The sequence below is a fragment of the Lacerta agilis genome, chromosome 16 (assembly GCF_009819535.1).
Source record: "Lacerta agilis isolate rLacAgi1 chromosome 16, rLacAgi1.pri, whole genome shotgun sequence".
Lineage (NCBI taxonomy): Eukaryota > Metazoa > Chordata > Lepidosauria > Squamata > Lacertidae > Lacerta > Lacerta agilis.
Genome location: NC_046327.1, coordinates 8384032 through 8399081, shown reverse-complemented (window position 1 = coordinate 8399081; position 15050 = coordinate 8384032). Strand labels below are relative to the sequence as shown.

At 41.8% G+C, this 15050-nt stretch overlaps 1 protein-coding gene across 50 annotated transcripts in view; it reads left to right on the top strand.

The window, feature by feature from the left end:
- Window positions 1-15050, top strand: part of PTPRD (protein tyrosine phosphatase receptor type D) — a 794829-nt gene that overhangs the window by 521342 nt on the left and 258437 nt on the right. The window lies entirely within an intron of this gene.

The following is a 15050-nucleotide window of genomic DNA, read 5'->3' as shown; positions in this document are numbered from 1 at the left end:
TAGAGGATGTGGAAATTTATTTTATTACACACACACACACACACACACACACACACACACACACACATTAAAGAACATTGTCTTGAATTCAGTTTGAAGACACTGCCTTGAAGTATATAAAACCAGGGCAGAATTGACAATTGGAGAACAACTGTTATTCATTCATTCACTCACTCACTCACTCACTCACTCACTCATTCATTCATTCATGCCTTACTACCAAGACACCCAAAGTGGTATACAATTTTAAAGCACTAACACAAATTATTTAAGATGTAAAATTGAGGGAGGAGACAGTGTGACTCTTAAATTGTCCTCTTAAAGAATAGTTTCAAAGCGGCAATCTCCGGAGGGTGTGAGGCTCCGCAATGAGTTTCCTACAAGGCATTTGTTGGGGCACAGCTTCCACCCCCACAAAAAAATACAAAAAACTTGCAGGCTTGCAGATGAATTCCAGGATTACATAAAAGTGGCTTTTATGTCATGTGTAAACATGTCATGTGTAAACACAATGACAATGTAGAAATTAATAGAATGTAATTAATGAATGAAATTAATAGAAATAGAATGAAATTAATAGAAATTAATAGAATGACAATGTAGAAATTAATAGAAAACGTCTTCAGCATTTCATATTATTTACATTTTTGGCCCGAAACCTAAGAAATCACCAGTGGGCTGTGAATTACACAGTCTGGAAAATAACAGTTCTATGCAGTGCTTGTATTATTCAAAAACATACATTGCATTGTAATCTGAGTTTTTCAAAAATGTAGAAAATCCCCATGTTTGTTTAACAGGAAACAGGAAGCGATTGGCTTAGGAAAGGCAACAGCAAGGACAGATATGTAATTGACTCTGTTATGTGTTCACCTGCAGAACATTTAAATAAAACAGCTTGATTCTGAACATAGACCGAAACAAAGAGGAATAATGTTGAAGACGTGCAGTTGCTCATTCAGCAAAAGCTACTTAGAAAATGCGTGTGTAATAATAATTAGGGGAAATAATTGTTCTTTTACGTGGTTGCTACGTTTTATTTTAATGGAACATAAACATAGTAACAGAACTACTGCAGACCAGTAGCACATTTATTTATTTGCCTATTGCTTAAGAAAGTAAAAAAAAAGAAGTCTTAATGAAGTAATAGATGTTGCAATTTTCTCATTTGCATTTTATATTTTATTGTATCAGTGCAACTCCACTGACACCAGTGGTGATGCTGTCAGGAAATGAAATGATTTGTCAGGCCAGACTGCATATATATATATATATATATATTGCAAAAGCCAGACTTTATGAGACTTGAAGAGGAATCTGAGGTGGCTGCCCCTAGCTGGGCAATTAGAATGCCAATAGGAAACAGAGTGTAGTTCAAGTCTGGATGAAATTCAGGCAGTGAAGAAAACGAATAAGAATCCAATTTAGGGGGCAAGGTGTAAGGTAAGAAGTCTCATAGCAACTTGCTACAAAACACGGATCATGCATATAGCCATTCTTGATCACCAGCCCTCCCTGAATATTACTCAGTTGTTGATGTAAACTTGTTCCATCTAGATTCAGGTAGGTAGCCGTGTTGGCCTGACGCAGTCGAAATATAATTTTAAAAAAAACAAACCAGTAGCACCAGAGACCAACTAAGTTTGTTCTTGGTATAAGCTTTCATGTGCATGCATACTTCTTCAGATACACTGAAACAGAAGTCACCAGACCCTTATATATAGTGGGAGGGTGGGGTGGGGTTTTTCTCAGGAGAGTAGTAGGAGATGGGTGATTGACTCAATGGGTATGGTAAACCTGCTGATGGCTGTTAATGACTGCAATTAGTCCTACAGGAAAAAGCAAGGGATAGTATGCAGATGATTAGCATATGTAACGAGACAGGAATCCAATATCTCTATTTAGACCAGGTCTCTCCATAGTTTTCAGTTTAGTGATAAGTTGTAATCAAGCAATTTCTCTTTCAAGTCTGTTTCTGAAATTCTTTTGTAATAAGATAGCTGCTTTGAGATCCTGTATTGAATGTCCTGGGAGATTGAAGTGTTCTCGTACTGGCTTCTCTGTCATGTGATTCCAGATGTCAGATGGCGCTGTGGGTTAAACCACAGAGTCTAGGGTTTGCTGATCAGAAGGTCAGTGGTTCGAATCCCTGCCATGGGGTGAGCTCCTGTTGCTCCTACCCACCTAGCAGTTTGAAAGCACGTCAAAGTGCAAGTAGGTAAATAGGTACCGCTCCAGTGGGAAGGTAAACAGTGTTTCCGTGCGCTGCTCTGGTTCGCCACAAGCGGCTTTGTCATGCTGGCCACATGACCCAGAAGCTGTCTGCTGACAAACGCCGACTCCCTCGGCCTATAGAGCGAGATGAGCACTGCAACCCCAGTCGGACATGACTGTACCTGATGTTCTGGGGTCCCTTTACCTTTACCTTTTTATCCTTTGGTATAGGGTTTGGCCTGTTTGTCCAATATAGAGAGCTGAAGGGCACTGCTGGCATTTGATGGCATACACCAGTGGTGTCCAAACTTTTCTTAATTTCTTAATTTTCTTAATGAGGGCCAAATCTGATGAAGTGAAGGGCCATGGGGGCCGACCAAAGGGCCATCCAGAGTTGTTGGCCTTTTTTTAGGATTGAGGTTGTTGAGCTTCTTTTAGGATTGAAGTTGTGAAGGTTTTTTTTAGGATTTTACCCCAGGAAATAATCTGCCACAGGGGCCAGATAAAACCAACCGGTGGGCTGGATTAGACCCCCAAAACGGATTTTGGACATGCCTGGCATACACAATGTTACAAGATGAACAATTCCATCTGGTGCATTACAGACAGGGGAGCAGCATTCTGGCGCAAAAGCTGAGCTAGATTGCGAATCACGTGAACAAGTAGTTATTCTCTTTTCTCCAGTCAAGCAGCTTGATGCTGTGTATAGGGCCGGTGTCAGGGAACTGCCCTCGGCAGGGCAGGAGGTCTTGTCGATGTACCAAGAGCCCAGACACCTCCTCAGTAGTGAGACCTCCTCAAGTGGGGAAAGTGGGGCCTCCTCCAGCGGAGAGGGGCAGGCTGGAAACAGCCAGGCAAGACAAGGGCTTGGAGATGCTGCTGAGAGCCCCAGCACACCCCATGAGTTTCGCTCTGAGGGGAGCACGCCACTTCCGTCGCCCCAGTTGCGCAGAAGTCCCAATCCTAATATCTTCCCCCAATATTGACCATCTCTGCTGTCCTTGCTCCTCCACTCTCTGTGTAGTTGGTAGAAGCAGAGCCGGATTTAGCTTTGATGAGGCCCTCAGGTACTGAAATTCATGGGGCCCTTTATATGTCCAGCTGTTCTTTGCCAACAAGAAATTGTCACTGGTTTTTGTGTTGAATATATGCTATATGGTAATTTATGGACCTAATGGTCCTAATGGTCCTTGGCAGGGGGTTGGACTGGATGGCCCTTGTGGTCTCTTCCAACTCTATGATTCTATGATTCTATCTAAAGCAATTTGCACAGAACCAGTCCATGCAGAACGTAGGCACCCTATATATAGAAATGAGCAAACCAGTGATATTTTAGGGAGCAGACTAGCAGGCGGGGCTCATTACTTACATCATAGGATCCTACACAACACAAAACACTGTTGCTGTATGTAGGTTTTATTTTATTTGTTTTTTTATCTTATATTTTAGAAATGTGCATCCAGTTTTTTCCCCTTTAATTTTTTTGGGGACCCCCCAAGAGAGCAGGGCCCTAAGCTATAGCTTGTTTAGCTTATATGTAAATCCAACGTTTTTGATGCTTTTGAATTATGGTGCTGGAGGAGACTCTTGAGAGTCCCATGGACTGCAAAAAGATCAAACCTATCCATTCTGAAGGAAATCAGCCCTGAGTGCTAAATGGAAGAACAGATGCTGAAGCTGAGGCTCCAATACTTTGGCAACCTCATGAGAAGAGAAGAATCCCTGGAAAAGACCCTGATGTTGGGAAAGATTGAGGGCATAAGGAGAAGGGGACGACAGAGGACAAGATGGTTGGAAAGTGTTCTCGAAGCTACTAGCATGAGTTTGACCAAACTACAGGAAGCAGTGGAAGACAGGAGTGCCTGGTGTGCTTTGGTCCATGGGGTCACAGAGAGTCGGACATGACTAATCGACTAAACAACCAAATCCGGCGGTGGCTATGCACATGAAGAGTGGCTTTTGAAAGGCAAATATCCCCGAGCAAGTCCTGGATTCACTTCCTTTAGAAGTGATTGACAGGATTGCACACACACACACACACACATACACACACACACACACGTTCCAGGTACATAGCCCTGGTATTAACTGGTGCGAATCAGTCTCCAGAAAGAATGTCAGCGAACTTTCACTGGTGCCCAGATAAAACCCATGGCCAACATTGCAACATTGTAACATTCGTCCTTTTCACATTGGCCCTTGTAACAACCCTGCAGGTCCCCTCACACAACAGACTTTGGTGGATGCAGAAATGTGCCAAACCACTATTTCCATAATTGTCTGGTGTTGTGCCAGCACATGCACCAATGTTTTGTTGTTGTTCTGTTATGCCATGTGCCACAACGTATGTGCAGGCACTATTTCTGGACAAAGCTTGTGTCCTGTACGTTTCAAAGGTGGAATTGGTGCAATTGAAGGTCTGTCAGCATAGAAATGTGTGGAGAAATACAACACCTTCTAATGGAAGAGCGCAGAATGGTAAATAGTCCATTTAATTTCACAAAAGTGCTTCTGGGAACAACTTTGTATGACAAATACTACTTAAGAATTTCTATATTTAACTGCAAGGCATAAGTACAGCATGTCACTTATACAAAATGTGGGTTTGTTGCTGTCTGATGTGAAGCTTAAGTGCAGGTATTTTAAAGACAGCCATCTATTTAGTGAGCCTACCATTTTCGTGCCATATTGTTTGACTGACTGACTTGCCTGCCAAGCCATTTATTACACTTCCTAGGGGGAAAAGGCAAATGTCCTTCTAAACATTCTTTGTGATAATCACCAGCAGACTTAATGAAACTTAGTTACAGCTACTTGGTGTCTTATAGTACTCTGGTGGGGAAGGTAGGAAGTGTGTCAGATTATACCTATTCAATCAACTTGTGCAGCCAGGGGTAATTTTCCAGGCTGCTGCATGACGAATTATGCATGCAACTTCAGTTATTGTTGGTAGCTCTACAATTAATCCTTGATTGTCATATTGCATATGTACTCCTGCAAGTACTGTGCTTTAACAATGGAATCTAAAAATAATTGGTCAAGTCTTCAGTGCCTGCAAATTGGTTTTGCTTCGTTAGCATCTATGGAGCTCAGGCAGTTTGCACCAGCTGAGAATCCATCTCAAGGTGGCTGACTAAAATAATTAATGGAACTGGCCTTCTAATACAGGTGAATTAAAAAGGGTCTCGGCGGCATGGTTTGTGCCAGCTTGTTAATGTCTTCGTGTCTTTGAAATGCATACCTGACTTGCACAACTCTGTATTTGTAGATGTTCCATCCCTTTAAATAAGGTTGGGAGAACATAAAAAAGATGGGAGTGAATAATAGTGCCATTTTCTTGTGGTGCTTGTGAGCTTACTCTGTGGCCCAGAAAGCTCAGATTGCGTTGAGACATAAAGCTTAGGGATCCACACAATGCTGAGTAGAATCTCTTCTTATTTGGCTTATTCCCATCTCACAGTATTTCCGAAGACTAAATTCTTCCCATTTTACTACCAGAAATAGGAGGAGTTGGTGTTAGCTTGAAATCGTATTAAGCCAGTGAAATGGAGGACGAAAAGCAGGATCTGTACATATTGAAATAGCTGTCTCTGTCATTCTGCAGGATGAAGTGACCTGTTGAACGTAGAAGAAGGCAGGAATTGTGGACTTCATGGTTCAGCAGCACCTTTTAGTGTTGGCACTTGCAAGGCACAGGCAACCTGGGCCTCTGAGAGCAAAATGTCTTTGACCAGCCCTGCATATTGATCCCATGACAATCTAGTGTAGATGTGATGCCACAGCTGATCAAAACTTTGGAGCTAGAAGCTAACTTAGATGCGATTTCATCCCGTGCCGCTGAGATTTGATTTGCCCAGTATAAAGACCCAGACTGTGATTAACGGATCCCATATTTATGTAATTGTTAGCCAGTTGCTTTGTGTTTTTAAAGGATCGGGCTATTTTTATGGAGTTTATGTATCAGTTTGCCTTATGTAAAGGGCAGCATATGTTGCGTGTTCAGACCCAGAGACCTCCCCCCTAAATAAAAACACACTTGACTCAAATTTTAGTTTGGTTTTTGGCAGAATTTAGGCCACAACTTTATTGATTATAGAAAGTGAGTGGTTGCATAGGCTCTGGTTTGACTAGCTCCCTGCACCCTTGCAGGTAGTGCTGACGCAGAGCTCTATCATAGGTCAGCCAAGGGTGAACACCTGAGGTAGGTGAAAAGCCTGGGGACAGACTATGTCCACTCCCCAGATGCTCCCCTGGACTCAGGCATGGGCACAACACCCACTCGAGGGTTGACCAAACCAAGTTGAGTCCAGGGATTCCTTTAACGGAATACCCTTCACATAAGGAAAGCGAGAGCGTTCTCCCATCCCTATCACCTGAACCAGAGCCTATCTGCAACTTTACAAGTTGTGACGATTTGCTACACAGCAGGCGAAAACCAAATGGCAACAGCCAATCAGCCAAGTGGGGAAAATTCTTGTCCCAATGACAGACGACACACGACGGCATAGCAAGGTCAATCGCAAAATGCCCTAAATATAGGGAGAGGTGGGCAGGTGTTCCGATGCACGAGCCGAAAGAGGAAGCTCTGGGTCACATGCATATATATAGGTCCCTCGGCCTGTTTAGACTGCACCCCATTGGCCAGATTACACCCAGCAATGAAGGACCTACCAATCGGGTGTTGTTGCTGACCAATATACCCACCCACAACTAGGAGGTCAGTCTCCAGGTCTCACCGCAATACGTGCCCTCTTTTAGGGAGGACACGATTTATCATTTAAATAAATAGATAAGTGGAAGTTGGCATCTGCATTACTAGTTTTGTGAATTCAAAGATTCTGACTTCTTGAGAAGCGGGATGGACAGCAGGCATGTCTTGTGGCAACTTAGGGGCAGGCCTTTTCAGTTGTTGTGGGAATCACCTTCCCGCTGCCGCCACCATTTATTCACCCAAGTATTTGCTGATATTTTGTTACTAGACTATTTGTTCTTGCAGATTTTGTAATGTTGATCCTAATTTCAACCTGAATTAGTCATGTTCATTAACTTCCATAGGATCTACTCTGAGTAGGACTCTGGTGAATACCACCTATTGTAATGATGGGATTTAGTGTGTTTTTGTATTGGTATTTTCTTTTTTAAAAAAGGGGGGTTGTATATAAATGTTTATAACCATCATCATTATTAACAAGAACTTTTTGCAAACTTGATGTTGTCAGAGTGCATATGCAGGGAAAGTGCAGTGTGGTCCTTGCTGTATTCTTGTCCTGAGGTTTACTGCAAAAATAAAATCTACATATATCTTCAAAGTGTTCTTTCATTTGAGTGCCTGCATTGAAACAGAGGTTTGGTATTAAAGTGAAACATCAAAGTGTAGCTTCTAAATATTTATTGCAATGCCTGATTACATTATTTTCAATTTTTACAGTTCCAGCTTTGATAGAGTGATATACAAAATTATTGAACCCCTCAAAGTTGCTTCTCTGAAGCTACTCAGTTGGAAAAAGAAGAAAAAGAATGATTGAATTGAGTGAATTCTATGCAGTGCAATAATTATTTCAGGTTATTCGGTCATTATTACAGATGATGCATTTCATGTTAGGAATATAAAAATATAATTATTATTTTCTAGGGATCCTCAAGGAACTGCAAATTTTTCATATGCCATGTAACCCAAGCTTATAAACATTTTTAGTTGAGGATAAAATGCCTGGCTGCATTTGTTGATTGATATACACACAAATAAATGACTGCAAAAATTTATAACAACAAATGATTGTATTAATTGCATGTTGTTATCGGGTAAAAAAAATTCTGTGGTATTTTATAAGCAAAAAATGAAGTTAAATGTTTTGACTTTACAACCAACATTGATTGTCGTTTAGTGGTTTTTGCTCAGAGAAGGATAAATCAGTGTTAAAATCTCTTTGGTTATTTGTAATAGTTCATATTCATCTACATTTTGCTTGTGTCTTTTGAACACACTTGATGATTGTTCTGATTTCTTGGAGGGGCAACACTGGTGTTCAGAAGAGTTGCAGCATGAGCTTAGCATGCTCTCTCAAACTTCTCATGTTATCTGATGGAACAGGATGGAGTTGCACTAAAACAGCTCTCAGTAATGTGAAAATTGGTAGGTGGGATTGGGCTGACAAAAAAGAATTACTTTGTGCCTTCTCATTAGCCCATCCAGTGGCAGACCTGGGTACTATGATGCCCTGTGTGAGGCCAAAATTTGCACCTCTTCCCGAGTCCTCGTGCTGCGTCACCATGGAGGAACTGTCGTACAGCTAAAACAAAATAAAATAAAAAATTCCTTCCAGTAGCACCTTAGAGACCAACTAAGTTTGTTCTTGGTATGAGCTTTCGTGTGCATGCACACTTCTTCAGATACACACAAAAGCTCATACCAAGAACAAACATAGTTGGTCTCTAAGGTGCTACTGGAAGGAATTTTTTATTTTATTTTGTTTTGACTATGGCAGACCAGCACGGCTACCTACCTGTAACTGTCGTACAGCTGTTACCACCAGAAGTTATTCCTGATTTTTAGGCAGAATCTCCTTTCTTGTAACTTGAATCAATGGGTTTGGGTCCTAGCTTCCAAGGCAGGAGAAAACAATCTTGCTCCATCTTCCATGTGCCAGCCCTTTAGATATTTGAAGATTGCTATCATATCTGCTCTCAGTCTCCTCTTATCCAGGCTAAACATATCCAACTCGCTCAACCATTCCCCATAAGGCTTGGTTTCCAGACCCTTGGTCATCTGGCCCATTCTCTGTCACACACATTCCAGCTTGTCAATACCCTCATGAATTGTGTCACCCAGAACAGGACACAGTATTCCAGGTGTGGTCTGACCAAGACAGAACAGAGTGGTATTATGACATCCCTTGATCTGGACACTATACTTATGTTGATGCAGTCTAGTGTTGTATTGGCTTTTTCTTTCTGTTTCATCATATTGTTGACCCATGGTCCACTAAAACCCCTACATCCTTTTCACATGTACTGCTGGCAAGGCAGGAGTCCCACATTTTATACATGTGAAGCTGGGAAGTGTATGTCCTAGGCATCCTCAGCCAAAGAAAGCACACATCTTAGTTCAGGGGTGGCCAACTGTGATCTACTGAGACTGTGATCTACTTTCAGAATTAAAAACTGGCAGCGATCTACCTCCGTTTTTTTGGGAGTTCGGCTCAAAGTTGTTGAGCTTTTATTGGAAGGAAAGCCTTTTTGGGGTTCAGGCAAAGGACAAAGGGGTAAAGTCACTCACAAACAGATCACTATGGATCGAAACAGCGGCACAGAGAAAGCTCCGTCTTCCCTTCTAGAAACCATACAACAATGGAGGGCGGGGCGAGGGGGCATAGCAGGAGTCAGTTTTAGCGACACTAAGGAAAGGGAGCCAGAGATCGACCAAAACCTTGCGGGGATCTACCAGTAGATCCCGATCGACCTGTTGGAAATCCCCGTTATAGTTACTTCTTTATTGACAGAAGTATGCACTCACAGCAACTCCCACGGTGCCCCGGAAACCCATGCACACTCGCTTCTAACCTCTGTGCCTTGTGGACCAGTTGCAGCAGCAGAGGAACCATGCCCCCCACAGCTTATGTACCATTATCTGACAGGGTGTGTGTGTGTGTGCAACCTGAGGTTTCTCCTACATGGAGGCTATTGCTACTCTTCCCTCTTGTTCTAGGAGACAGAAGAGTGGGGGATGACAGGGATTTGACTGGCCTGTCCCTCTTCAGAGCAGCCTCTTCCTCCGACACATGCTGCATGTCCATCTCCATCTCGGATGGTCTGACCATCCCTCTTTCCCCCGCTCTTGTGGGTGGTCCAAACCCCATAAATCGCTGGCCCCCTCTCCTGGGTTAACCCCCATGCCGCCTGCCTCTGCCACATCACTCAGGAGAGCCCCGCCAGACCTCACCAGTGTAGGACATTACATTTGTCCCTATTGAAATTCATTTGGTTAGTTTGGGACTCAATCCAATCTCCAATCTGTTAAAATAATTCTGTCTTCTGCAGCATTAGCTATCCCTTCCTGTCTGGTGTCATCTGCAGATTTTGATTATCATCCCCTCAGTTCCTTCATCCAAGTTGTCTATAAAGATGTTGAGCAACAACGGGTCCAGGACAGAACCCTGCAGCACCCCACTTGCCACTTCAGCCATGAAATGAGGTGTGAGGGTATTTCTTTGAGCTAAAGGAAGCAACCTGTCTCTTCCCCTTAAACCAGAGGTAGCCAACATGCATATAGTTTAGACTATAGCTTGCTTCAGCCCAAGCCAGCATGACTCCTGGTGGAGGGTGATAGGAGCTGTTGTCCACAACATCTAGAGGGCAGCATCTTGGCTACCCATGCCTTGAACATACAATTGCCCCTTGGCCCAGGACATGTGTTGCTTGTTTTCACCTTTAGGATTTGGAAAAGATTGGAAAGGTTATTTCGATGTCATCATCATCATCATCATCATCATCATTATTTTCAAGGGGCTCTAATCCTCTCTTAACCTGATTAATGTCTCTTCCACCGACATCTTGGGCCTGAAGGGTGACAAACAGATTATGCTTGGCATTGTACCAAGTGTGTAATTTCTAATCATGGTTAAAATGATGTATTTGCATATGAAGGTCCTCACTAGATCAGATCAGAGAATGATCTGGTACAAAATAGGAAATTCTTTCCAGTAGCACCTTAGAGACCAACTGAGTTTGTTCTTGGTATGAGCTTTCGTGTGCATGCACACTTCTTCAGATACCAAACACGGCTACCCACCTGTAACTGATCTGATACAGTTATGTTTGGTGACCATTCAGATCCTCGGACAACCTTGCAAGGAGAGTATGAAAATTGACACCCTACCTGTTGTGTTCTTAACATTGGAAGCCTTCAATCGTGAAGGTTGCATGTAGGGATAACGAATAATTACCTATCTTCCATGAATTTGTATTGTTGTTGTTCAGTCGTTCAGTCGTGTCCGACTCTTCGTGACCCCATGGACCAGAGCATGCCAGGCACGCCTATCCTTCACTGCCTCCCGCAGTTTGGCCAAACTCATGTTAGTAGCTTCGAGAACACTGTCCAACCATCTCATCCTCAGTTGTGCCCTTCTCCTTGTGCCCTCCATCTTTCCCAACATCAGGGTCTTTTCCAGGGAGTCTTCTCTTCTCATGAGGTGGCCAAAGTACTGGAGCCTCAACTTCAGGATCTGTCCTTCTAGTGAGCACTCAGGGCCGATTTCCTTGAGAATGGATAGGTTTGATCTTCTTGCAGTCCATGGGACTCTCAAGAGTCTTCTCCAGCACCATAATTCAAAAGCATCAATTCTTCGGCGATCAGCCTTCTTGATGGTCCAGCTCTCACTTCCGTACATCACTACTGGGAAAACCATAGCTTTAACTATACGGACCTTTGTCGGCAAGGTGATGTCTTTGCTTTTTAAGATGCTGTCTAGGTTTGTCATTGCTTTTCTCCCAAGAAGCAGGTGTCTTCTAATTTCGTGACTGCTGTCACCATCTGCAGTGATCATGGAACCCAAGAAAGTGAAATCTCTCACTGTGAATTTGTATAACACTTATTAAAGTCATCTGCGCTAATTGCCTTCACCAGCACATTTTGAGGATATGAATCCCATGCCAATCATTTGCTGTTTGCTATTTGCCTACTAGTTTGTTTCTATGTCATAATTTGTGTTTAACATAAATCACTCTAACACCCTCCCAACTGCTTACATCGAATAGAAACATTATGCGATTTAAAGGATTAGTTTTCATAGTTATATGCCATAATGTTCATGGGGATATAAAAATCTACCACTTCAGAAGATAACTTCATATGTAGTGCGGATAAACTACTTCACATCTGAGGGCATATTGGGCCATCAACCATTTGGTTTGCCAGCTCAGCTGTGGATTTTACTAAGTCTTAGCCAACTAGGGCATGTCAATCTTTCTGTCACTAAACTTCAATTTGAATGCTAGCTATGAAATTAATCTCCTCAAAATCATTGGAGAAATTTTTTTACTCCACTAAGCATCTTGATTCATAACAAGAGTTGTCATAAGCAGCAGAATAAAAACGATAAGGCAGCGGTTGTGGAGTTGCCTGCCTTGATATGGTCTCTACTGTAAAAGTAAACTTAGCAAAATACTAAGTCATCGCCTCCTATTAATTTAACGGCATCAGGGTATGAAACACATGACTCATAATTTTGATACTTTAATATTAAGACTTTTTTGAATGTTAGGGGTAAAAGGTAGTCATTGAACAATTTTAGCTGGATTTAAAACAACAACAACTGTGTAACAACAATATATCTTGTCTCTCCTTTCCCTCCTATTCTGGCTCATAATCCTACCCATGAATAATCAATAATAAAGAGCATTTCTGCCAGATGAGCCTGTTAATCCCTTATTTCAGGTATCTTCAAGTCAGATATTAGGTGGGTGGTTGCTAGAGAGGGTCTTTTTTTGTGGCGTTGCCCTTGTCGTTCAGGAATGTTTGCTCGGTGTCTTCGCTTTTATCATTTAGTTGCCAGGTGGAAACTATTTTATTTTCTTAGGCTCTCAGTTAGTGGCATCATGTTGTTTTACATTAATGATGGCTAGCACAATTTTTGGTTATAAGTTTATTATTAATTTTATGAGTTGAGTTAAATTATATTGCTGTTTAATAGATTGTTGCCCACTTTTGGTGCAGTATGTAGAAGTGAGCAATGCAAATGTTTCATCTAAAACAAATAAAATTGGTTTCTATATGAGTAATCCAGTTCTGAGTGTGAGACATATTGTCTATTGTCTCAATCTGGGCCATGGGTCTGACTGAGGGCCTCCTTTTACCTCTCACCTCTCCAATTTGATATTTGGTAGGATACGGACTTCCAGTAATATGATACTGATTGCTTACAAACAGGTAGATATTCAGCAATCCTGAAATGGTTTTAAAGGTGGTTGTTGTTTTTTTAACTGAAATATAAATAGCTCAAATGTGTTTATGGTGAAGATGGTTCCTCCACATATCCGCCCCCCAAGAAATAATTTTATAAATTGTTTGATTCATATTGGGTTCCTTATCTAGCAATAACACTAGGCCTCACCCTAGCTCATAAAAATGTTCAGAAGTTGCTAGTCTCTTTTCTCTGAATCGTGAAAAGCAGGGAAGAAATTGCTTCCCTTTCATCTTTTCCTGTCAGAAATCCACCCCACATGAATGGGGGGGGGGGAATCAGCATCATGGTGCATTTAGATAACTAGAAATTGATTTAGTTAACAGTAGTCACCTTTACATGGTAGCTGGAATTTTGTAATAGCTACTTGGATTTTAGTTTTGAAACAAGATTAGTTAAAAACAGGTATTTTATTTTATTTTTAAGCCACATCATCAAAGGCGTCACTAATAGGCAAAATAGTTCATAAATGTTCAAAGACTAATTGAAACTTAACCCTGTGTGCTCTCCCTTTCCTCTTAGTGGAAACAAAATTCCACTGGGGAAAAAAAAAAGATCTTGTGTGGTATTATAAGACCCATTGCTTCTATCTTACAGCAGCTTCAGATCTCTGTTACCAAATAATTCATATGCAGTCAGCACACATTAAAATTTGAAAAAGGAGTGGCAGAGGAAAAGAGAGGGAAAGAGAAAGCTTTGAAGCAGAATTTTCTTTCATTAAATTAGTGAATATGACAAGGTTATGTAATGTTCCAGAGGGATGAAGAGTTGCACGTCACTAACCTTTTAGATTCAAGAGGCTTTATCCTTTTCATTTGCTGCTGGATGAAGGCTTAACACTGGATTAACTGGCAAGTTCCTTTTTTAATTCAGGTAGATAAAGCCCCTATCCAGATTTTATATATAATTATTTATCATATGCAATATAAAAATAAGCACTACACATGTACAGATAACCGTATTTTTACTTCTGCGTGTGTATGCGTGCAGAGATTTACATATTGATTTTGTTCATTTGCATATCGACCTGTCAAGATGATTCCTGAAGTCTCCTGTGATTGGGATACAGAAGAAGCACTACAGCTGATCAAAGAATGGACCGTTGTTTTAAAGGGTCCCTTACCTGCACTACAATATTGCTGCTGAATGGCACTTCCTTGCCAATATGCAACTCACTATTTGAAAGCAACTATTAGAAACAAATGTGGATTTATTGCCAACTTTAAATCTCAACTTTGTACCTTTACATAGCCAGTTAGCATGTGATAATGTTGGTCTTTCTGAGGTAAAAAGCTTGACTTTCTAATTCAACTGTTACAAGCATAACAGTAGGCTAGTCAACTTTTTTTTCTGGCCAGGTGGCAACCATATGTTTCAGAGAGAGGTAGCTCTGCTTTCTGAGATCTTTTTAGCTGGATATACCCCCTGTTTGCAAGGCTCCAGCAGAGTTATGATCCTTCCACAAAGGGAGACACCATGGGCCTCAAACTGGTGACAGGGTCCAAGTCCTTTCTTGCATCTGCAGGGACTTAAATTCCAAGTAAACTGGTTCAGAACCAGTTTAAGGGATCATTCAGCAACCCCTTACACTAATAACAGCCGCAGTGGTGCTAATGGGATTATGCCAGGCACCCCCAAACCCGGCCCTCCAGATGTTTTGGGACTACAACTCCCATCATCCCTAGCTAACAGGACCAGTGGTCAGGGATGATGGGAACTGTAGTCCTGAAACATCTGGAGGGCTGAGTTTGGGGATGCCTGGATTATGCCATTGTACATATCCATCAAAAACTTCCAAAATTTCTGATCTCAACTACTTAAGGGGGGGGAATCTCTTTTAGCTCAAGGGCATCATTGTATCAAAGGCAACATCGTGTG